The sequence below is a fragment of the Triticum urartu genome, chromosome 6A (genome assembly GCF_056163025.1).
Source record: "Triticum urartu cultivar PI428250 chromosome 6A, HENAU_Tu73, whole genome shotgun sequence".
Classification (NCBI taxonomy): domain Eukaryota; kingdom Viridiplantae; phylum Streptophyta; class Magnoliopsida; order Poales; family Poaceae; genus Triticum; species Triticum urartu.
This window is the reverse complement of record NC_141878.1, coordinates 38,375,147-38,401,272: the sequence shown is the minus strand read 5'-3', so window position 1 is coordinate 38,401,272 and position 26,126 is coordinate 38,375,147.

Genomic DNA, 26,126 nt, shown 5'->3' with positions numbered 1-26,126 from the left:
CCAATTTATTTGAGAATTTTATGAGTTCCAGAAGTATACGTTTGATCCAGATTACTACAGACTGTTCTGTTTTTGACAGATTCTGTTTTTCGTGTGTTGTTTGCTTATTTTAATGAATCTATGGCTAGTAAAATAGTTTATAAACCATAGAGAAGTTGGAATACAGTAGGTTTAACACCAATATAAATGAATAATGAGTTCATTACAGTACCTTTAAGTGGTGATTTATTTTCTTATACTAACGGAGCTTACGAGATTTCTGTTAAGTTTTGTGTTGTGAAGTTTTCAAGTTTTGGGTAAGGATTCGATGGACTATGGAATAAGGAGTGGTAAGAGCCTAAGATTGGGGATGCCCAAGGCACCCCAAGGTAATATTCAAGGAAAACCAAGAGCCTAAGCTTGGGGATGCCCCGGAAGGCATCCCCTCTTTCGTCTTCGTTCATCGGTAACTTTACTTGGAGCTATATTTTTATTCGCCACATGATATGTGTTTTGCTTGGAGCATCAATTTATTTTGTTATAATTTGCTTGATGTTAGTTATAACAATTTTTTGCATCTTTTATTTCAATAAAAGTGGCATTGATAGCCTTTACTATGCCTATGTTACAAGTATACATGTCGCTGTTTGAAAACAGAAAGTTTACCGCTGTTGCAATAATTCCCTAGAAAAGTCAGAATGTGATAAAATTTTGAAACCTTTTGCATATTAAGCTCTGATAAATTTACTACAGTGGGAATTTTCTTTCATAATTTTTGGAGCTAGGGAAGTATGGATGTTGCAGCATTCTTTACAGACTATCCTGTTTAGGCAGATTGCTGTTATGTTTGCATTGTTTGCATATGTTTGCTTCTTTAATGATTCTATTTGAGGACAGGAATATTGAATATGCAGAGGAATTTAGTATGCAATGTTGAATAATAATTTTAGTGATTTGCTACAGTAGAGTATGATAAGGTTTTTGCAATGGTTTATACTAACTTACCTCACGAGTCCTTGTTGAGTTTTCTGTGGATGAAGCTTTTGAGATTTAGGGAGACCTTGATATGAGAGGAATTAAGGAGACATAAAATCTCAAGCTTGGGGATGCCTAAGGCACCCCAAGAAATATTTCAATAAGTCTCAAGCGTCTAAGCTTGGGGATGCCCCGGTTGGCATCCCACCTTTCTTCTTCAACAACTATCGGTTAGTTTCGGTTGATCCTAAGTTTTTGCTTCTTCACATGATGTTTGCTATTCTTAGAATGTCATTTTATTTCGATTTGCTTGCTGTTTGAATAAAATACCAAGATCTTAAATTATTAAATTTTAGAGAGTCTTCACATAGTTGCATAATTATTCAACTACTCATTGATCTTCACTTATATCTTTTGGAGTAGTTTGTCATTTGCTCTAGTGCTTCACTTATACCTTTTAGAGCATGGTGGTAGTTTTATTTTGAAGAAATAGATGAACTCTCATGCTTCACTTATATTATTTTGAGAGTCTTAATAGCATGGTAATTTGCTTAAAATCCTAATATGCTAGGTATTCAAGAATAATAAAATTCTCTTATGAGTGTGTTGGATACTATGAGAAGTTTGATGCTTGATGATTGTTTTGAGATATGGAGATGGTGATATTAGAGTCATGCTAGTTGAGTAGTTGTGAATTTGAGAAATACTTGTGTCGAAGTTTGTGATTCCCGTAGCAAGCACGTATGGTGAACCGTTATGTGATGAAGTTGGAGCATGATTTATTTATTGATTGTCTTCCTTATGAGTGGCGGTCGGGGACGAGCGATGGTCTTTTCCTACCAATCTATCCCCCTAGGAGCATGCACGTAATACTTTGCTTTGATAACTTGTAGATTTTTGCAATAAGTATATGAGTTCTTTATGATTAATGTTGAGTCCATGGATCATACGCACTCTCACCCTTCCACCATTGCTAGCCTCTCTAGTACCGCACACCTTTCGTCGGTACCATAAACCCACCATATACCTTCCTCAAAACAGCCACCATACCTACCTATTATGGCATTTCCATAGCCATTCCGAGATATATTGCCATGCAACTTTCCACCGTTCCGTTTATTATGACACGCTCCATCATTGTCATATTGCTAGCATGATCATGTAGTTGACATCGTATTTGTGGCAAAGCCACCGTTCATAATTCTTTCATACATGTCACTCATGAGTCATTGCATATCCCGGTACACCACCGGAGGCATTCATATAGAGTCATATTTTGTTCTAAGTATCGAGTTGTAATTGTTGAGTTCTAAGAAAAATAAAAGTGTGATGATCATCATTATTAGAGCATTGTCCCAAGTGAGGAAAGGATGATGGAGACTATGATTCCCCCACAAGTCGGGATGAGACTCCAGACGAAAAATTAAAAAAAAGAGAAAAAAAGAGGCCATAAAAAGAGAAAAAAGGCCCAAACAAAAAATAAAAAAATAAAAAAATGAGAGAAAAAGAGAAAAGGGACAATGCTACTATCCTTTTACCACACTTGTGCTTCAAAGTAGCACCATGATCTTCATGATAGAGAGTCTCTCATTTTGTCACTTTCATATACTAGTGGGAATTTTTTATTATAGAACTTGGCTTGTATATTCCAATGATGGGCTTTCTCAAAATGCCCTAGGTCTTCTTGAGCAAGCGATGGATGCACACCCACTTAGTTTCTTTTGTTGAGCTTTCACATACTTATAGCTCTAGTGCATCCATTGCATGGCAATCCCTACTCACTCACATTGATATCTATCGATGGGCATCTCCATAGCCCGTTGATATGCCTAGTCGATGTGAGACTATCTTCTCCTTTTTGTCTTCTCCACAACCACCATTCTATTCCACCTATAGTGCTATATCCATGGCTCACGCTCATATATTGCGTGAATATTGAAAAAGTTTGAGAACATCAAAAGTATGAAACAATTGCTTGGCTTGTCATCGTGGTTGTGCATGATTTAAATACTTTGTGTGGTGAAGATGGAGCATAGCCAGACTATATGATTTTGTAGGGGTAGCTTTCTTTAGCCATGTTATTTTGAGAAGACATGATTGCTTTGTTAGTATGCTTGAAGTATTATTATTTTTATGTTAATATGAACTTTTGTCTTGAATCTTCCGGATCTGAATATTCATATCACAAGTAAGAAGAATTGCAATGAAATTATGCCAACTAGCATTCCACATCAAAAATTATCTTTTCTATCATTTACCTACTCGAGGACGAGCAGGAATTAAGCTTGGGGATGCTTGATACGTCTCCAACGTATCTATAATTTTTGATTGCTCCATGCTATATTATCTACTGTTTTAGGCAATATTGGGCTTTATTTTCCACTTTTATATTATTTTTGGGACTAACCTACTAACCGGAGGCCCAGCCCAGATTTGCTGTTTTATGCCTATTTCATTGTTTCGAGGAAAAGGAATATCAGAAGGAGTCAAAACGGAACGAAATCAACTGGAGAAGTTATTTTTGGAAGAAAACCCACCTGATGGACTTGTACCCCACGTCAGAAGATACGGGAGGTGCTCACGAGGGTGGGGGGCGCGCCCTCCCCCCTGGGCGCGCCCCCTGCCTCGTGGGGCCCCCATAGCTCCACCGACGTACTCCTTGCACCCATATATACCGTCGTACCCTAAAACTTCTAGAACAGAAGATAGATCGGGAGTTCCGCCGCCGCAAGCCTCCAGAACCACGAAAAACCAATCGGGACCCCTTTCCGATACCCTGCCGGAGAGGGGATCCATCTCCGGTGGCCATCTTCATCATCCCGGCGCTATCCATGACGAGGAGGGAGTAGTTCACCCTCGGGGCTGAGGGTATGTACCAGTAGCTATGTGTTTGATCTCTCTCTCTCGTGTTCTCTCGCGTGTTCCATCTATGGCACGATCTTGATGTATCCCGAGCTTTGCTATTGTAGTTGGATCTTATGTTTCTTCTCCCTCTCTACTCTCTTGTGATGAATTGAGTTTCCCCTTTGAAGTTATCTTATCGGATTGAGTCTTTTATGAACACTTGATGTATGTCTTTCCGTGCTCATCTGTGGTGACAATGGGATATCACGTGCCACTTGATGTATGTTTTGGTGACCAACTTGCGGGATCCGCCCATGAACCTATGCATAGGGGTTGGCACACGTTCTTGATTCTCCGGTAGAAACTTTGGGGCACTATTTGAAGTACTTTTATGTTGGTTGGATAAATCTGAGATTGTGTGATGCATATCGTATAATCATGCCCACGGATACTTGAGGTGACAATGGAGTATCTAGGTGACATTAGGGTTTTGGTTGATTTGTATCTTAAGGTGTTATTCTAGTAAAAACTCCAGGGTTGTTTGTGACACTTATAGGAATAGCCCAACGGATTGGTTTGAAAGAATAACTTTGAGGTGGTTTTGTACCCTACCATAATCTCTATGTTTGTTCTCCTCTATTAGTGGCTTCGGAGTGACTCTTTGTTGCATGTTGAGGGCTCGTTATATGATCTATCTATGTTATTATTGTTGAGATAACTTGCACTAGTGAAAGTATGAACCCTAGGCCTTGTTTCCTATCATTGCAATACCGTTTACGCTCACTTTTACCACTCGCTACCTTGCTGTTTTTATATTTTCAGTTTACAAAAACCTATATCTACTATCTATTTTGCACTTGTATCACCATCTCTTCGCCGAACTAGTGCACCTATACAATTTACCATTGTATTGGGTGTGTTGGGGACACAAGAGACTCTTTGTTATTTGGTTGCAGGGTTGCTTGAGAGAGACCATCTTCATCCTACGCCTCCTACGGATTGATAAACCTTAGGTCATCCACTTGAGGGAAATTTGCTACTGTCCTACAAACCTCTGCACTTGGAGGCCCAACAACGTCTACAAGAAGAAGGTTGTGTAGTAGACATCAGCGGACGCGGAGGCGCTGGCCACCAAATCGTCGCTCTCCGCGCACCCGGCTTCTGTCGCTGCTTGCATGGCGCGGCCGCCGACATGGGAGTCTCGGCCACAGAAACGGGAGACGCGGTACGAGGCAGCGGCGTGGACGGCAGCAACGACGCCTGTGCGCCGCTCCTCGTCGAGCTGGCCTAGAGCGGCGATTTGCTGAACCGGGCACCGGCTTGGGGCGACAATTGGCTCTGTCGGGCGAGGGGAGGGAGGTGGATCAGCGATCTGCATAGCTCGTATCCGGCGGGCTACCTAGCCGGCTTGGATGCGGAATAACTACTCTTCGTAAGCCATTGGAAGAGGGGACAAAATGGTGGAGGAGATAGGGGAGCGGTGGAGGTGTGCGATTCTTGGCCGGCGTTTGGCCTCGTTTAAATAGGAGATTAAATAGATGGCAGACGGGAGGAGCTCGGCCGGCGTTGCGTTTAACGCTGGACCGGTCATGAACGGACGTGTGTCCAGAGTGGGTTTCTCGTCTTCCACACGGGCGGGTTTCATGGAGGCGTTTGAATGCCGCACGGATGCGTGTTCAGCCGGGCGTGCCGCGAGTGGCGCCCTCGACTCTTACCTAGGACACCGCGCCATTCTTCCACTAACATGTGGGCTCTTTGGGTGCATGGCATGCATGTCAGTGACCCAACGCAGGCAACACACAATAGAGGAACCTTTGGTGGGCCAGTGAGGTCAGAAGCAGGCATTTCATAAACCGATGATTGTTCATTGAGTGTGACGTCATCTTTTTCATGTAGATAAGCCTACTATGTTGATAGCCCGTTCGATACGTTGTGATTCATAAAGACCGCTGCAAACATCAATGTTCTGCTTATCACAGATAAGATTGATTAATACCCGTAACAATCCATGTCCTTAACAAAGGGTGCATGCACGTATAGGTTGAACGTGTGTCTTGCATCGTGTGCTGTGTGCATGCAGGCGTGCGAGTGTTGCGTGCGTGCAAGGGTACGTTTCAGTGTTGCATGCATGGGTGCGTACGTGCGTGTGTTCGTGAGTGCATGTCTACGTGTCAGTGTTGCACGCCAGCATGCGTGCGTGTGTACGTGTCAGTGTTGCACGCCTACATGAATGCGTGTCTTGCGTGCGTGCATGTGTACGTGCGGGGTGAGGCTACATGTCAGTCGACTGACTTCTTCATCTCTGGTCATTAGATTTTCCAGCCGTTGGATACGAAATCAAGGGCCTCTAGTTTATCATCAAACTCCACCCCCCCTGAGCCGCCAACCACCACCGACCGAACCGCCAGCCCCCGCCGCCCGCGGCCGGCCCACCCTCCCCGAAACCACTCCCCACCGCCGGTCCGCCGCCGCACCGACCATCCTTCTAGCCCCCCCGGGGATCCCCACCCCACCGCCCAATGAACACCCCCAACCGCCGGTGACTGCCAACCAGTGGTCTCACGACTTCGAATACCCACCGACCACTAATTTATTACCATTTCTGTCCTTCATATACGCGTTGACGGGTGGGCCCTATGGTAATGTGCACTGCTGAATGTGGACCATTTGACTGGTCAATTGATCATGTTATCAACAAATTACGGAGCTGTATGGTGAGCCAGTGACCGTATGATCACCCTAAAATGTACTCCTATTTTATTAACACAGTACAGACTCAAACTACCATTTCTTTCTTTCATATACGGGCTGATAGGTGGGCCCCACTGTTACGCGCCACGATGGTGCAACACTAGTTGCGCCGCGTGGAACGTTTTACTGGTCAATTGATTGTGTCATCAACAAAATACAGAGTTGTACGGGTGAGCCAGTGACCGTATAATCATGATATGTATTTGTTTAACATGGTACAGACACAAGGGCTCATATATACGCGCAAGCACTCACCGCTATAAGCGCACACACGCGAACCCTACCCCTATGAGCACCTTCGAGAGAGTGGGCCAGCATATATGATCTTGAGATTTTACGAAGTCACTATAGGTGCCTCGTAGTCGAGTGGAACGTCTCCTCCGACTGAACGTACGTTGCCGGAAAATACTGAAATTAACACAAGATAGATGCAAGCACCGGGACTTAAACCTTGGTGGGCTCGAGAAACCACTGTCCTCTAACCATCCAACCACATGTTGGTTAGCACGACAAAATGTATGTGGTGACCGTGATGAGCATATTCTGAAGTCCAGTGACCATATCGTGCTTTCGCTTCAAATACAATGACCGTAAGTGTCGTCAACAAAATACGGAGCACGCATCAAATGCAAAGTCCGTCAGTGTCATCAACAAAATATGGAGACGTATCGTGAGCTAGGTACCATTGTACTATTGTATATGCTTATTTTCTTAGTGGCCGATTGCGTGTGTGGTGTGGTGGGCACATAATTTCTAGTTGTGGTGGGTCAACATGAAGACTCATGGGTCGGTTCCATCCTGCGCCACATATAGGTTGGACCGAGACGTGTTATACGAAGACCCATGTGGAGGACTCGGCGTACAACACGAAGCTACTAGAGTCGCGGAGGACTCTATCCCCACTGGTGATAAGCCGACTATATATGATTTGTAACCCTAGGCCCTTAGTATGTTATACAAGCTTGGGGGCTAGTTCGTCGATAGTATACACACACGCACAATGCCTGGTATTCACGTGTACTTTGTACACACCCCTATCACTAATATACAGTACCAGGAGTAGACTCTTTCTTCAACTGCAATTGAATTCTAGCATGTGCATGTGTTTATTTCATATTATCGATCCATAGAGTGAGAGCGGTTTGAAATACAGGCAATGGATGCTTTTGCAATTCATATATAAACATTAATTAGTGCACTCCATGTTGTTAGTGTGAAGCACTTTATACATTTGTCACTTGCATGGGTACATTCCAAATTGCTAGCTACGAAATAGAATACATGTCGAATTCAACATAAAGGGGGTTTCGAAGATTCGAATTCATAGGAAGTGCATTCATCTATTTGAACCCGAGATAATGGCATTTGTAAATCAGATGTAAAAGGGGGCATCAATCTTTGTTGTGATTTTGATCATGCTATATATATTCATACGCATATCTAAATTTTTTTTGCAACCAAGGAGATTATATCTGGAACCATGCATGAACTGAGGTAAGTTGCATATTTTTTAATATATACTCGTGTACATTGTATATTCAAATGTACCCCCTCCATTCCAAAATAATAGTAGCTTTAGGATTTTCAAGAGTAAAGATTTGTGAAGCTTGACAAATCCTGAAAGTTCAATTCAAGATAACCGAAAACGTTAATGCTTCTGCTCCCAAATATTGAACGAAGCACCAAATAGGCCTCTAGTCACCCGAAACCGCGCGAGACTAATGTTTTGGTGGTAGGAAATTACTGTCCTGACTCTGGCCCGTGTAGCCTATCAGCCCGATGTCCAAAGGTCTAAACCGGGGTAGGTTTGTAACTTCACCAAGACGCCAGAGAAGCATTCATACGCCGTGGGCGCCTACCCATGCGCTCGGCCGGAATCTATCCCGCCCACATTTGGGACACCTGACATGACTGTCCTACCCCCAACCCGCAATATGTTCGAAATTTTAGATGGGGGGAAAGTTTGTAACTTTTCCCAAATTTCAAACAAGCGCGTCTCAAACCAAAACATTGTTCCCCCTTAGTTCCCCGCCTCCCTCCGTTTCCCCATTCATACTCCGTGGGAGCGAAAACGCCCTATCCACCAGCCTCCTCTGTCCTCCACCCCATAGCGGCCAATCCACCGCTGCCCTCCTCCATCATGCCGGAGCCGGTACCCCAACATCGTCATCCAATGCAACCGCAACCGCAACGCCCTCAAGGACTTAGCAGCTGAAGCCGAGGCAGAGCTGCCTCCACGACGCCGACGCCGACGTGCGCTATACCAGAATCACTCTCACCACGCCATCCTGTGCCTCACTGCTGCGGCTCCACTTTCGCAACCGTCCACCGCACCGGAGCTGTTCCCACTACGCCGTCGTTCGCCGCCTCGGATCTGCTTCCCTGCCGCCGACAGACGGCCACCGCACCACACTCAACAACTTGGCCATGGGTTCGTCCAAGGCTGCACCGTCCTCCACAACTTCTGGTTTCCGGCGAACAACAAGAAGATCGTCGGAAAAACAGAAGGAGGACACATCACTGCCAGCGGAAAGAGGTACTCCTCTTCCCTTATTCGTGCAAATCGTACGTCTCCGCTCACACCGTATTCATCTCACGAAAGAAACTAGTTGAGCGCTTCTTACTGCATCTTCTTTGTGATACTAAATGCACAAGGTTTCCTCCCTTTTACTATTTCACCTTTGCTAGAGGTCAGTAGCCCACCTGGATTTCCATTCCGAGTCAGTCGAACCGCAATTAAAAGAAGCAGCACCCGCTTAGGCGCGCAGAGCACCTAGTCCGCCTGTTCCCCGAGGAAGCGGCGCATCAGTGTCTATCATAGGGGTGTGGGGCGCAGGAGCTACTTGCGCCCGATCTGGAGGTCGGCGGGGCTTGAATGGATGGCCAGGGGGGTGCCAAGAACGGCAGTGCGGTGAGGTCGAGGGGAGGGCGCAGGCAGGGGAGGAATACTGGGCCGGTGGTCGCTGGCGTTTCGAGGAAGATCGTCAACATTGACTCGCTGGAGGTAGATGAAGGCGATCTTCCCATTCTTTGTACATCGGACGATGCAGAAAAATGGACTGACCTATTTGCTTTCAGTCGACTGTTATTTTCATAGAATCCTGTAGTAATTTAGTGTGCCATGCATGTTGTAGAGCTATCATATGTCTCCCTTCATTTATTTCTCACCGACCTGCTATCTGCTACCTTTACACTATACTAATTGTGCACACACTTCACCCATACTCACACTATTGTTTTTTTATGCATGGGTATTTCATACTCTGACGCAGTGTTGATGAATGTAGAAAAGAAAAGACAGAAGTCACTCCAGTGTAATTCAAAGATAAGCACTAAGCGTTCCAGCGCTCTAATGGGTGCAGTGTCAGCAGTTGGAGACAGTAAATGTAGCTCTGCAGTTGATGATCTCAATTGCCACACACAACCATCCCAGGTGCTTGCTTTAACTTCGCACTGTCAAATGTGGTTGCATGTTGCATATGGTGTCTAGCTTGTATTGCTTCCAATTTGGTTAAATTGCATCTGCTTACTTTACACATTATACCTTTGATAATGACATGCCTTCCTGTTTTTGATACATACTACATATGTCTATTAACCATGTTCGTACATCAAACTAATGCTCTTTTGTATCCCTCGTCAATCACTTATGATGAGACAGTCACCCAGGTGGTTTTCTGTGAGACGCCATACTCGTTTAAAGAGTGCAGTGTCATCCTCCCCACATGATTCACAAGAAACAACAAGGCTAAATGAAGATAGTCAACGTATCTCTCTAGTTGATCACCGCAATTCCTCCACACCACCACCGCAGGTGCTTGCTCTTACTTGGCAGTGTGATATGCAGTGTTCATCTTACATGAAAGTAGTGTTCGTCAGTATCATGCATCAATGAGTTCTGAAGAGCAAATTTTATTCCTTTTTCTTGTGGGTTTGACTTAACAAGGAAAAATCAAGAAAGAGGAAGGAAAAGAGTAAGGAAGGCAATGATGGTGGTCCTCTGCAGCAACGTAAACGGAGCATATGTACCGATTCTCCTTGTAGTGATAGTGCATTACAAGGTCCAAGTCTCCGCTCCCCTACTCCACCATCCAAGGTGCTTGCACTAACTTGGCAGTGTGATATCTGGTTGCATGTTGCATATGGTGTCTAGCTCCTATTGCTCCTAATTAGTGTAAACTGCATCTGCTTAGCTTACACATGATACATGTGAATATGACACGTTTTCCTGTTTTTGGTACATACTATATCTTATGATAAGGCACCTTTAAGTCGCCACTGTGATATTGGTTGTGTCTTGCATATGATTTCTAGCATGTACTTCTTCTAATTTGTTGAAACGCCATACAGATTGAACTTGGCAGAGTGATATTGGTTGCATCTTTTATATGGTGTCTAGCTTGCAGTGCTTCTAATTTGTTGAAATGCCTTCTGCTTAGTTACCACATCCTAGGTGTGAGTATGTCACACCATCCTGTTTTTCATACATATTCCATCCTCGCATCATGTGTTTACCTTTCATTCGAGTAGTGTTTGTCAGTATCATGCATGAATGAGTTCTGAAGAGCGAATTTTATTCCTTTTTGTCATCGGTTTGACTTCACAATGCAAAATCATTACAGCTGAAGGAAATTAGTCTGGCAGTGGATGATGGTGGTCCTTCGGAGCAACTCAAACAGGGGGTCTCTACAGATTCTACTACGCCATCCTCCCAACAAGATTCGCAAGACAACACAAGGCTGGACAGTCAACGTAGCTGTGTAGATGATGAGCACATCTCCCCTACTCCACCATCACAGGTGCTTGCTCTAACTTGACACTATTATATGCGGTTGCATGTTGCGTATGATGTCTAGCTTGTATTGCTTCTAACTTGACTTGCATATGCTTACTTTACACATAATGCCTGTGAATATGACACGTGTTCCTATTTCTAGAACATACGTGTACATGATGAGCACATCTCCCCTACTCCACCATCACAGGTGCTTGCTCTTACTTGGAACTGTTATACGCGGTTGCGTTTTCCGTATGATGTCTAGTTTGTATTGCTTCTGATTATGTTGAATTGCATCTGCGTAGCTTACAACTTATACCTTCAACGATCACTTACCCATAAGACACATTTAACTTGGGATTGTGATGTAGGTTGCATCTTGCATTGTCTTCTAGCTTGTACTGCTTCTAATTTCTTGAAATGGCACTTACGACGAGACACTTTTTACCTGATAGAGTGATATTGTTTGCATGTTCATATGGTGCCTAGCTTTCATTTCTTCTAATTTTGTTGAAATGCCTTCCGCTTACTGTTTTTTCATACATATTCCATCCTCCTATTGTACGTGTGAATATGAATAGCTGCCTTTTTTGTATATATTCCATCCTCCTATCCTGCGCTTGCCTTACATCAAAGTAGTGTTCATCTGTATCATGCATCAACCAGTTATGCAGAGCTAATTTTATTCATCATCTTGTGGTTTTGACTTCATAAGGCAATATCAGAAAATATAAAGGAAAAGAGTAAGTTAGGGGATGTTGGTGGTCCTCCGCACCAACGCAAACAGAGACTCTCTAGATTTGCCCCTGCTACTGCTAATGAAGTTGAAGTCCCAAGTCTACATGATGAGTTCATCTCCCATACTCCACCATCGCAGGTGCTTGCTCTAAGTTGACATTGTGATAATTGGTTTCATGTTGCATATGTTGTCTAGCCTGTATTTCTTCTATTTTGATTAAATTGCACCTGCTGAGTTTATACGTTATACATGTGCATATGACATGGCTTTCTGGGTCTAGAATACAGTGCATCTATCTATCATACCATGTTCTTACAACAAAGTACTGTTGTTGTGTATCCCGCATCATTCACTCATGATTGGATGCTTTTAACATGGCAGTTTGATAGTGGTTGCATCTTGCATTGATTTCTACGTTGTACTGCTTCTAATTTTTCGAATTGCCACTTATGACAAGACACTTTTAACTTGGCAGAGTAATATTGGTTGCATATTTTATATGGTGTCTAGCTTGCATTACTTCAAAAATCCTTCTGCTTAGTTTGCACATCGTAGCTGTGAATATGTCATGCCGTCCTGTTTTTCTTACATATTCCATCCTCATACGATTGTCTTACAACCAAAGTATTGCTTGTCTGTATCATGCATCAATGAGTTCTGAAGAGTGATTTTATTCTTCTGTGTTGTGGGTACAGCTTGACACGGCAAAGTCAAAAAAGAGCAAGGAAAATAATATAGTAGGGAGTGCTGTTACTCGTCGGGTGAAACGGAAAAGGTTTTGCCGTCGAGATTCTGCTGGTACTTATAGTGAAGTAGAAGGTCCAAGTCCACCAGCTAAATCTACAAACACAGTATCACCTGCTCCACCAGCTGCAGCATCCGCTTCAACTGTACCAGCATCTCAACCAGTTACTCGTTCGTTTGCTCCGAAACTGGCCAGTTCCCAAGCTACCTTCACACCTAACACTACTTCCGAAGCACTGCTGACACAACAGGACATGGCAAGATCAGATGAACCTCATGAGCATCAACACCAAGACGGTACCTGACCGAGTCAAGTTGCAGTTGCATGCTCCTTTATATGTACTCTCACAGTTTGATGTACACTAACACTTTCCATATTCGTTGTTGAACTAGCACCACGGCGCAAGCGGAAATAGACATCAGGGATAATGCTTGACAGATTAACATAATCTAAAGGAGGAAGAATGGAGATCCATTTTGAGGCAGGTTTAAAAAGGCCACATGATGCTACAGAGTCAGCCAAGGTAGTATCAGAGGCAGCTGTTGCCGTTAGGTGTCATGCACGTATCCTCCCAACGTGGATCCAGTACAGGAATGAGAAAGACAATACCCAGTTTAACACCTTCCTTGACCATTTATCCCTAAGTAATGTTATTCATCGCAATTAGTAATATTGTCTTGCTCTGTACCATACTTTCTAGCTTCCTCCTAATAAGACTCACATTCTTTTTTCAACAGATGAGGTTCAAGTTGGATCCAAAAGATGATGCAACTAGAAAAGCATGCACTCATGTTTTTCAGTCTGCTCTGCGACAGTATCGATACCACCTTAAAAAATCTCACTTTGAAGGCAAGGCTAACAATGAAATCTCCCAAACATCTCTAGTGGAATATATTACAGATGAAGACTGGACAGCCCTCGTTAAACACCGGTCTGATCCAAAGTATCAGGTAGGCTATATGTATTTGATCAGGCCACATATCGAACTTGTATTTATGTATGTGCCTTACAAGTGTATCTTCTTCTAGGCTAACTATTTGAAGAACAAAACCAACCGTTCTAAAGTGAAATTCCAACAGAGCACAGGATCTCGTAGCTATATTGCACACTGCGAGGCTCTTGTAAATAGCTGCTACTTCCTTCTTTTTTTGTGCCATATTATCGTATCTATATTGACTTGTTCCAAATACAGAGGAAATGCTGTGCGGACCAAAAAGAACCTGAACCGAATGCAGTGCAAATCTTCAAGGATTGCCACACCGGCAAGATGAAGGGCATGAGCACACCAGTTCAAGCCGCTGTTGTAAGTCCTTACTCCTCCTGCCTTGAACTGATTGGTACTGTGATGTGTTCATTTAACTACTTGGTTTGCAGCCAATGTCAGTTACTCTGTTCACTTTTATTCACAGTTGTCTTAACGTATCATTTCACCTTACATGGTTTAAAAGAGATGAAGGATATTCTTTTGGTCTTGATCTGTAATCTAGTTGTTATGTTCACATGCGCACACAATGATAAAATAGCCTGTTTGTTTTATATCTGTTTGCCCATGATATGAATGATGTCATATGTTCATCCTACTTTAAACCATGTCTCTTTATCCTTAGATGTCAACGAATGTGAGGAAATAGATAATACAGTAGGCATGCTACATGGACATATGTTCCGAAAGTGATTTTATTATGTAGTTGGCACTACAATACATGCTAATGTATTACAGTAGTTCACCAAAATAAGTTATGTATAAACGTTTAACCTACTTTGTTTGTTTTTGTCTCATTAGTAACTTATCTGGTACACTAATCTACAAGTTCAAACTTTCAGGAAGCTATGGAACAAATGATTGAACAACCACAACCACCTGAAGGTGACGAGGCTACTATAGGCACAATGTCATCTCTTGCTGCAGTGCGTCAGTATCTCTCCACTAACAGTGCAAAAAGCACCTTCCTGCATAATTCTGGGTTCGTTGTCAAGGTAACCTCGTCCAAATCGCCTACTGAACAAAATCTTCCTGCTAGACAGAGTGATATATCTGTGCTCTAGACACTAGTCTAATCCCTAATGGACGTTGTTTCGGAAACAAGAATAGTGGTTGAGAAATGTCGTCAAGATATGAATGGTTTTGAAACCAGACTATCAGACATTCGCTTCGTTGTTCAAGAGCAATGGCAGAAAAAGGTGGAGATCGTGCTGCTCCATCAGATTCTACAACCTGAAACATTAGCACTCAGGTCAAATGATCTGTGCTTCTATACATCTGATGGTGCTTTTATCTGGAAGGACCTTAAACTTTATGCCAACAGGCCTTTTGTTGTATGGTTGGAATTTATTTTGTTATGATACAACATTTATGATGCTGCCTCAGGCTACAGTAATTACGACGCTATTTTTGTACAATGTAGGTTTATCTTAGTAATGTATTTGGCCGAAAGCTTCGTAGGAGCCCAACATGCCAACATTCGTCGGGCCCATTCCAATTGGGCTAAAAACGATTACAGGCCGAAATTGGCATGTAGCCCACTAAAAATATCTGGGCCTAAATCAGCATAAGCTTTCATATTTTTCTGGTAGGCCTGTGCCCATAGTGGGCCTTTAACAGGCCTAAACATAATTTGGGCCCTCAGTAAAAATAGGCCGTTTACAGGTGTAAATATCTCGAGCCCATAAAATATATGGGCCTTTAATAGACCGAAAGTGAGATTGGGCCCTGATTGTGCCAAATAACCCACTGGACTTTAACAGGCCGAAATTCGTGCGGGCCGTAAATGCGCCGACCTAATACACGGGCCTTTAATAGGCCGAAACTTCGGTCGGGCTAGATTATCGTCATTTTTATATGGGCCGTTAATGGGCCCAATATGACGTTGGGCCACATATGGCCCATGGTTTACGTCCGACATTAACAGGCAGAAAATGACAACATGCCGAAAGTGGCCCAAAGCTATAGTGGGCCTCTAACAGGCCGAATGTCGGACATGGCCGAATATGACCCAAATCCTTCACGGTCGTTTATGGGCCGAAAGTTTTGATGGCCTGTAAATGGGCCCAAATGAAGCCGGACCTTTAACATGCCGAAAATACACCGGGCCGTTATTCGGCCCAATTAATTAGCGGACTGTTAACGGGCCAGAAGTGACCATGAGCCACGTTGATGACAAGTTTAGGACAGGCCATTGACGGGCCCATTTGACAGAGAATGTTGGGCCTTTAGATGGGCCGGCCCATTATGGTCGGCACAATCTTGTGGGCCTTTAGCTGGGCCGGCCCATTGTGGTCCGCAAAATCTTGTGGGCCTTTAGCTGGGCCGGCCCATTATGGTCTGCAAATTGTGTGGGCCTTTAGCTGGGTCGGCCCATTATGGTCCGCTAAATTTTGTGGGCCTTTAGCTAGGCCGGCCCATTATGGTCTGCTAAATCTTATGAGCCTTCGGTTGGGCCAGCCCATTTAATCTTTGTGGGCCACTTTTGGGCCGGTCCACGTGTCAACATATCATAGGCCCATCTCGACCGTTGGATGAGTGACACCTGTGCCAACGCGGAGCTGACGCGTGGATCCGTCAGCCAATGAGAATTTTACACATGGAAAATCCGCATTGGTCGTGGCTGTTTACGGGTTATCGGATCCAAAATCCGACCCGATAGCTTAACGGCGTTCCGTTACGGTGGATGCCACGTGTCGGTCACCCTTGATGAAAGCACTTCTGTGACGCGCGATTTATCGTCATGGAAGTGGACACTTCCGTGATGATAATTTTGGCAATGTCATGGAACACTTCTACGACTGCACAGGTATGACTATCTTGATTCTGTCATAAATTTGTCATGGATGTACATGCAGGACAGAAAACGCGACCTACTGTGACAAACACGTATCATCACGGAAGTGTACTTTTTTGTAGTGACGTATTGTATTGTTGCCATCGAGGATAACAAGATGGGGTTTTCTTCATATTGCATGAGTCTATCCCTCTACATCATATCATCTTGCTTAAGGCGTTACTCTGTTTTTAACTTAATACTCTAGATGCATGCTGGATAGCGGTCGATGAGTGGAGTAATAGTAGTAGATGGAGATAGGAGTCGGTCTACTTGTCTCGGACGTGATGCCTATATACATGATCATACCTAGATATTCTCATAACTATGCTCAGTTCTGTCAATTGCTCAACACTAATTTGTTCACCCACCATAGAATACTTATGCTCTCGAGAGAAGCCACTAGTGAAACTATGGCCCCCGGGTCTATCTTTATCATATTAATCTCCTATTACTTAGTTATTTCCTTTGCTATTTACTTTCCCTTTATTTTACTTTGCATCTTTATCATAAAAATACCAAAAATATTATCTTATCATATCTATCAGATCTCACTCTCGTAAGTGGCCCTATAGGGATTGACAACCCCTATTTGCGTTGGTTGCGAGGATTTATTTGTTTTGTGCAGGTGCGAGGGACTCGCGCATAGCCTCCTACTGGATTGATACCTTGGTTCTCAAAAACTAAGGGAAATACTTACGCTACTTTGCTGCATCATCCCTTCCTCTTCGGGGAAAACCAACGCAGTGCTCAAGAGGTAGCAATTATAAAGATGCTCTACAGGTGTCTCAGATGGTGTTTGTTGAGTTGGCATAGATCGAGATTAGGATTTGTCACTCCTTCTATCGGAGAGGTATATCTGGGCCCTCTCGGTAATGTACATCACTATGAGGCTTGCAAGCAATGTGACTAATGAGTTAGTTGCAGATGATGCATTACAGAACGAGTAAAGAGACTTGCCGGTAACGAGATTGAACTAGGTATGAAGATACCGATGATCGAATCTCAGGCAAGTAACATACCGATGACAAAGGGAACAATGTATGTTGTTATGCTGTTTGACCGATAAAGATCTTCGTAGAATATGTAGGAGCCAATATGAGCATCCAGGTTCCGCTGTTGGTTATTGCTACCTCTTGAGCACTGCGTTGGTTTTCCCTTGAAAAGGAAAGGGTGATGCAGCAAAGTAGCATAAGTATTTCCCTCAGTTTTTGAGAACCAAGGTATCAATCCAGTAGGAGACTACACGCAAGTCCCTCGTACCTGCACAAACAAATAAGAACCTCGCAACCAACGCGATAAAGGGTTGTCAATCCCTTCACAGTCACTTACGAGAGTGAGATCTGAAAGATATAATAATAACATAAATATTTTTGCAATTTTTATGATATAGATTGGAATATAAAGATTGCAAAATAAACGGTGCCAGAAATAGCTAGTTGATGGGAGATTAATATAATAGAGAATAGACCCGGGGGCCATAGGTTTCAATAGTGGGTTCTCTCAAGATAGCATAAGTATTACGGTTGGTGAACAAATTACTGTCGAGCAATTGATAGAAAAGTGCATAATTATGAGAATATCTAGGTATGATCATGTATATAGACATCATGTCCGAGACAAGTAGCCGAAACGATTCTGCATCTACTACTATTACTCCACACATCGACCGCTATCCAGCATGCGTCTAGAGTATTAAGTTCATAAAAACAGAGTAATGCATTAGGCAAGATGACATGATGTAGAGGGATAAACTCAATAAATATGATATAAACCCCATCTTTTTATCCTCGATGGCAACAATACAATGCGTGCCTTGCTGCCCTTGCTGTCACTGGGAAAGGACACCGCAAGATTGAACCCAAAGCTAAGCACTTCTCCAATTGCAAGAAAGATCAATCTAGTAGGCCAAACCAAACTTATAATTCGAAGATACTTGCAAAGATAATTAAATCATACATATAAGAATTCAGAGAAGAATAAAATATTGTTCATAGATAAACTTGATCATAAACCCACAATTTACCGGATCTCGGTATACACACCGCAAAAAGAGTTACATCGAATAGATCTCCAAGAAGATCGAGGAGAACTTTGTATTGAGATCCAAAGAGAGAGAAGAAGCAATCTAGCTGATGACCCACAAGTACAGGGGATCTATCATAGTCCTTTCGATAAGTAAGAGTGTCAAACCCAACGAGGAGCAGAAGGAAATGATAAGCGGTTTTCAGCAAGGTATTCTCTGCAAGCACTGAAATAATAGGTAACAGATAGTTTTGTGATAAGATAATTGGTAACGAGTAACAAGTAACAAAAGTAAACAAAGTGCAGCAAGGTGGCCCAATCCTTTTGTAGCAAAGGACAAGCCTGTACAAACTCTTATATGATGTAAAGCGCTCCCGATGACACATGGGAATATCTTCAAGCTAGTTCTCATCACGTTCATATGATTCGCGTTCGGTACTTTGATAATTTGGTATGTGGGTGGACCGGTGCTTGGGTACTGCCCTTACCTGGACAAGCATCCCAATTATGATTAACCTCTATTGTAAGCATCCGCAACTACAACAAAAGTATTAAGGTAAACCTAACCATAGCATGAAACATGTGGATCCAAATCAGCCCCTTATGAAGCAACACATAAACTACAGTTTAAGCTTCTGTCACTCGAGCAACCCATCATCTACATATTACTTCCCAATGCCTTCCTCTAGGCCCAAATAATGGTGAAGTGTTATGTAGTCGACGTTCACATAATACCACTAGAGGAGAGACAACATACATCTCATCAAAATATCGAATGAATACCAAATTCACATGACTACTAATAGCAAGAATTATCCCATGTCCTCAGGAACAATCGTAACTACTCACAAAGCATATTCATGTTCATAATCAGAGGGGTATTAATATGCATATATGATCTGAACGTATGATCTTCCACCAAATAAACCAACTAGCATCAACTACAAGGAGTAATTAACACTACTAGCAACCCACAGGTACCAATCCCGGACTTGGGGAAAAGAACTGGATACAAGAGATGAACTAGGGTTTTGAGAGGAGATGGTGCTAGTGAAGATGTTGATGGAGATTGCCCTCTCCCGGTGAGAGGAGAGTTGGTGATGATGATGGCGATGATTTCCTCCTCCTGGAGGGAAGTTTCCCCGGCAGAACAGCTTCGCCAGAGCCCTAGATTGGATCCGCCAAGGTTCCGCCTCATGGCGGCGGAGTTTTGTCCGAGAAGATGGCTTATGAGTTTTTCCCATCAAAAGACTCCATATAGCAGAAGATGGCCATCGGAGGGCCACCAGGGGGCCCACGAGGTAGGGGGGCGCGCCCAGGGGGGTAGGGCGCGCCCCCCACCCTCGTGGGCAGGGTGTGGCCCCCCTAGTGAACTTCTTGTGCTCAGTATTTTTTATATATTCTGAAATTGACTTCCGTGAAGTTTCAGGACTTTTGGAGCTGTGCAGAATAGGTCTCTAATATTTGCTCCTTTTCCAGTCCAGAATCCCAGCTGTCGGCATTCTCCCTCTTTATGTAAACCTTGTAAAATAAGAGAGAATAGGCATAAGTATTGTGACATAATGTGTAATAACAGCCCATAATGCAATAAATATCGATATAAAAGCATGATGCAAAATGGACGTATCAACTCCCCCGAGCATAGACCTCGCTTGTCCTCAAGCGAAAGCCGAAATCGAAAAATATGTCCACATGTTTAGAGATAGAGGTGTCGATAAAAACAAAATACGGACATGACGGCATCATGATCATTCTTAGAATAGCAACTTATATAATTCTTGTCATATGATCTCTTATGCTAGAGTAATAATTCAATCACAATCTCAAGTTTGAATCATAAACTTCATTGAAAACTAACAAACTATAATCTCAGTCATTGGAGCAATTGCAATTTATCATAACATAGGAAAGAGTCAATGTAAGAGCTTTTCAGCAAGTCCACATACTCAACTATCATATATTCTTTCACAATTGCTAACACTCATGCGATACTTATGGGTATGGAGTTTTAATCAGACACAGAGAAAGATATGGGCTTATACTTTTGCCTCCCAACGTTTTACCTCGAGGGTAATGTCAACAATAATAGTAGTCCTTGGTGCTGTGCCGCACATCAATGCTATGAAGAAGTCGGCGTGCATAGAGGGTGCGCGGATGGCCCTTTCCCGTGTCAAGACATACTGGGCAGAGATGGAGGCCACCACTATTGCAACACAGAGTTCGGCCATGGGCTGAGTAGCTGCCGAGCACTACTTTGAAGAGGTCCTTGAAGGTGCTCGTTCGATAGAGGCTCAGTGCTCGAAGAATATTATGTTCTAGTGACATGTATTCCCATTGTAAAAACAATGTTTTATTGAATTATGAAGGCCGTGTTTACACTTTTGCCCGAAAGTATTATGATGCCTCCTGTGCGGCCGTTTATGTATATATGTGTATAACCTGAAAGTTTGCAGTCGTCGGCTTCAGCCCCCACGCATATAATGCGGGGGTGTTCGCAAAAAACGCGTATTCACACTTGATCCAATGTCTTGGTCCATGAAGGAGGTGGTAGCGTAGCGAAAGAGGCAATCAGACTATATTGCTTTAACACTTTCACTTAGCCATAGGAGTTTGACGGTGGGCTACAATATAGCCCCTGGTACATCCACGCTCGTCCGAGTACGGGGCGCGTACGTACATGACCAGGAAACGGCCCTTCCTTAATGCGGAGGAATCCCGAAGATTCCGCTAAGTCATCGAGTGGTTGACCAGTCTCGCGCTTTATCATGATAGTCAGTTTTCAGCTTTCTCTACTTAGGTGCTCATCCAGATGAACCAGGGCACAATCACAGTAGTTCTCCCGGTGCCGCCTTAGCCGATAGAGCGGAACGTAAGGCAGCAAAACACGGGAGCCGGGAAACCCAACATTTGACCAAAGACATGATTTAGAGCTGATGCATATAAGGCCAAACTCGCGACGCTGAACACTCCCTAAGGTATTCGGTCTTTATAACATATGCCGGGCTGAACAATGCCCTTAATAATAAATCACGAGTGTCCTGGTACGTGCAATATTCTGACGTGGCCAGATGCCCATAACGTCAGCATCCTTCTCGGTTGTATGAAGTATCCAGAGGATTGTGAACAACAAGAGACAGTAAAAAAGGTTTACGCAGGGTCATAATCTGAAAAGAAACCTTTGAGCGGGTCCCTGCTGCACGTCTGCGCCTGTGTCTCCGTTGTGCCGTGTCCTAGATGGGTGTAGCATGATTGCCATCTGTAAAAGAGAAGCACTTAGGTGAAAGTTGCCGTGCCAGAAAATTGGTTATTATCAATAAACCATTAAAATTCAAGATAAGTCAGGTTGAGCCGAACTAGCCCTGATTACACGCGGGAAGCCCCTGGTATTGTCTATGAGGGTTTAACCATTAAACAATCTTAGGTATGTCTGGTGATGCGCCGGACTCGTCTAACCGTGTCCGCGGTCTTGACGACCTGTCATTTATTCTGGCTGGTGAGGCCGTCTAGTGCTCGGCTGTTAAAGCCGCCGCACGTTCTTCCGCGCATAGAGAATGCTCAATATTTCCACTAACTGTGATGGTGCCACGTGGATCGGGCATCTTAAGCTTGAGAGAAGCATAATGCGGTATTGCATTAAAACGAGCAAAAGCCACTCTTCCGAGAAGTGCTTGATAGCCACTTCGGAATGGAGCAATGTAGAAAGTTAACTTTTCGCTTTGGAAGTTGTCGGAAGAACCGAATACAACCTCTAGTAGTAGAGAGCATGTGCAGCGGGCCTCTGGGCCTGGTATTACTCCCTTGAAGGTACTATTACTGCTGCTGATTTTTGTCGGGTCTATCCCCATTTTGCAGACTGTGTCCTGATATATCAGATTTAGGCCACTCCCGCCATCCATAAGGACTTGTGTGAGATGGTATCCGTTTATTATTGGGTGTAACACCAAGGCAGCCAATCCTTCATGCCGGATGCTTGTAGGGTGATCCCTGTGATCGAAAGTGATTGGGCAGGCCAACCAGGGGGTGAACTTGGGGGTGACGGGCTCTACGGCGCTTATGTCTCGGAGTGCATGTTTGCTTCTCCTCTTCGTCACATGGATCATGTTTACTGTTTTAACCTCTAGTGGGAATTTTTTCTGTCCTCCAGTGCTTGGCTGGTGAGGTTCGTCCTCGTCTTCGCTTGGTGTCTCCCCCTCCTTGTGTTCGGTGTTTTGCTTATCGGCCTGCTTGAAGACCCAACATTCTCTATGGATGTGATTTGCAGGTTTGTCGGGGGTGCCATGAATCTAACATAGTTTGTATAGAATTTTGTTTAGGCTAGACGGTGCAGCTCTGCTACGTTTGAAAGGCTTTTTCCGCTGACCTGGTCGAGAGCCCCTGAATCCGGCGTTTACCGCCGTATTATCTGGGGTGTATTCTTTATTTTGACGCTTGCTTTTACTGCGTCGTGGTTTTCCATTGCCATCCCTGACTTCGGATGTGCTTGGTTCACTGGTGCTACTACGGGCTAACCAGCTATCACTACAAGAAATATGTCAACTTGTGACCACCACTATTGGTCACTGAAAGGTCATGGTTTTTCATTTGCGACCTTTTTGTGACCAAAAACAGAAGGTCAAAAGCTAGCGGTCATAAACTGACTATAGCGACCTTTCTTCTGGAATGGTCGAAGACGTTTATGACCAAAATATGTCTACTGTGGCGTTTTGGTCACTAGCAACCTCCCCAGGCCACGTAGGCTTCCAGCATGGCAATCTGACATGGCACAAGATTCAGCCCGGTCCAATTCGGTTTTCTACATGGGCCTAGCCCAACAATTCGGCCTATTTGTGTTTTTTCTGTCTGTCAATTTTTGGTTGGGTTCATGGGCCAAGCCCAATATTGCAGCCTTTTTATTGCTGGGTTGTGGCCTTTTTGTCTAAACGAATTTAGTTTTTTTCCAAAAGAAGGGTCCACTAGTCAGATGGGTCCCAGTTGTCAGGTTCTAGTAATAGGTTCCCATTTGTCATGTTGTGGTAAGTGGGTCCCATCAATTGAGACTCATATTCTTCATATTTCAAGAATTATTTAGATTTTCGGAGACAAAAACACACATGATACTTAAATAAGAGCAACCAGATCACATAATACAAGCTCTATCCATTCCAATACAGAAGACCATACTGCTTTACAAGCTCTACAATTGTAATATAGTACTGCTTTACAAGCTCCTTCCATGTGATCACAAACTACCTGCTCCTGTCGTGAACATACTGGACTCGCTGGATGAACATAGTTGCCAACAAACAAAAGTAAGAAAAATAGGGTGAGTTCTTAGATTTAGACTCCTAACAAGCTCTACTAGATGAACAACATGCCGGAACAAACAAAACAACAACATGGCTTCCACTGTCATCCTGTTACATGAATCAGAGAAGAATTAGAATAACTGGGGAAAATATATGTCGTAGCTAACAAAGTAAGAAACAATAGTTAACAAGTCTGGGTCGTAGAAGCTAGAAGTGTCCCTTCAGAGAGACAAGAACTTAGAATTGATGCATGGATCTTATTCTAAACAGCACAAACAGCATGGCAATAACAAATTAACAGTAACAAGATCAGTGTTAGCAGAATTAAGTACAAGGCAATCACGGGTACCAATCCAGTGCAAGTTAATAGAGAAAATATGTCAAAGTTACTCAGATGTACTAATGTGTTTTTCATACTACCAAATTGAAGGTAAAAGATGTGTACTGATTCAACACTGCAAACTGATTTCTGAAAGCTTTACCAAAACATTGTTTAGTCGCTTGGTGCTAAAGCAATAGATGTTGAACACTAACTGCCAGCGATAGTAACAACCAGCAGGTACTAACCAGCAGGTACTGCACCTGCGACCGCCATCACTAGCTTGGAAGCAATAAGCACATCATAGGTAGGATAGGAATCATCCTGGTTGTGTGTTCATGAATCACCTACATGTACCAGACCCCACCTACCTATCCAAATTGGTAAACAATTCAGATCTGCTCAATGATCTTGCAGGCTAAAGTTAGAGAATATGCCCAGAATGACAATGCCAAACCGTTTACATGTACCAGACTCCATCCACTGGTCCAAATTGCTAGCTAATCAGTTCACATATACTTGCAGAATATCAACAAACATGAACAACATGGCCAACTCAAATCAGAGCATTTGGTCGGTCCCAGGCATGGATTTGGCACGCAGATAAGCAGTAAATCAGGAATCTGTGCTAGGTAAGGAGGGATTGAGACCAGAGAACATTACCATCCGGAGATCCCAGCTCGCAGAGGTGCTCTCCTCAAGGTTGGGTCGTGCACGGATCATAGCTACATTGATGTTGCATCCAGCAATTTGCAGGCGGCCTGTCGTGAACATGAACATATTATGTCAGGGAAAGCAGATACTTCGTCTAAATAAATACATCTTATTGCAGGAACATTTCGTTGATTCCGTGGTAGAAACGTGTAACACAGATGATGATACACTAATACACTGTGCATACTTGAAAATGCCAGAAGAGTTAAAATTATTAAACGGAGAGCAGTCACGGCAACACAACATACTTGAAAATGCCAGATTTAGCATACCTCTATTCCTATGTACTACTACACATCGGTTAACAACTAGGAGAGCAACAGAGCATGCCAAGACTGCAATTGGCCGACTGATTGCTTTAGGTCATAGTGCCAAGAACAATGCTACATGTACAAGTACAACAAAATAAGAATCTCAGGCCTCTATAATTCTCTAGTTACTTAGGCAACAAACATCATTGCAAATTTTGATGAAATGCATAGGTCCAGCCGATGATTACACAGCAGCAACTACTACAGACATTGGCTGGAGAAATGCTCATCTTTTTATTCATTGTAAAAGAAATTTTGAGTTCAAGCAGTAGTACTAGTTACTGACTACACATGTAGGTGCATATGCATGTTCATACTACAGACTATAGTACAACACCAACTTGACACCCGAGTAGTCCAACTTGATAGGTGGGAGTAACATTTACAGTATCAAGCTTGGACTTGCATCCCACATGTCAATTCTTCTACTACCTAGAAGCTAGAACATGCATATGCAGGTGGTATAACATAACATAAAGAGCAACGAGTTGATAAGTCTGCCCCAATAGTCTAAGTCGTGGAAAACCAAATATTTTAACTGATCGAGAAAGACCTTACAGAAATAGCCTCGTCCACGCCTTTTCTTAGCCCCAAACTGAGGCCTTCCATCATCCACTCGAATTCGCCATTGTTGCTTAATGTACAAAAGGTGCATGCCAGGAGGACGAAATCAAATGAATAAGAACCCCACATAAACAAAGAGGCTATACAATGATTCTGCAAAGTATATTCACATAAGTTTGCTTATGAAGCCAGAGCTAACAATCTAAAAATTCAGAATCATAGTGTCTCATTCGATAAATTATTGTATACACATGAATATTGTGGAGCTTCTAAGATAGGA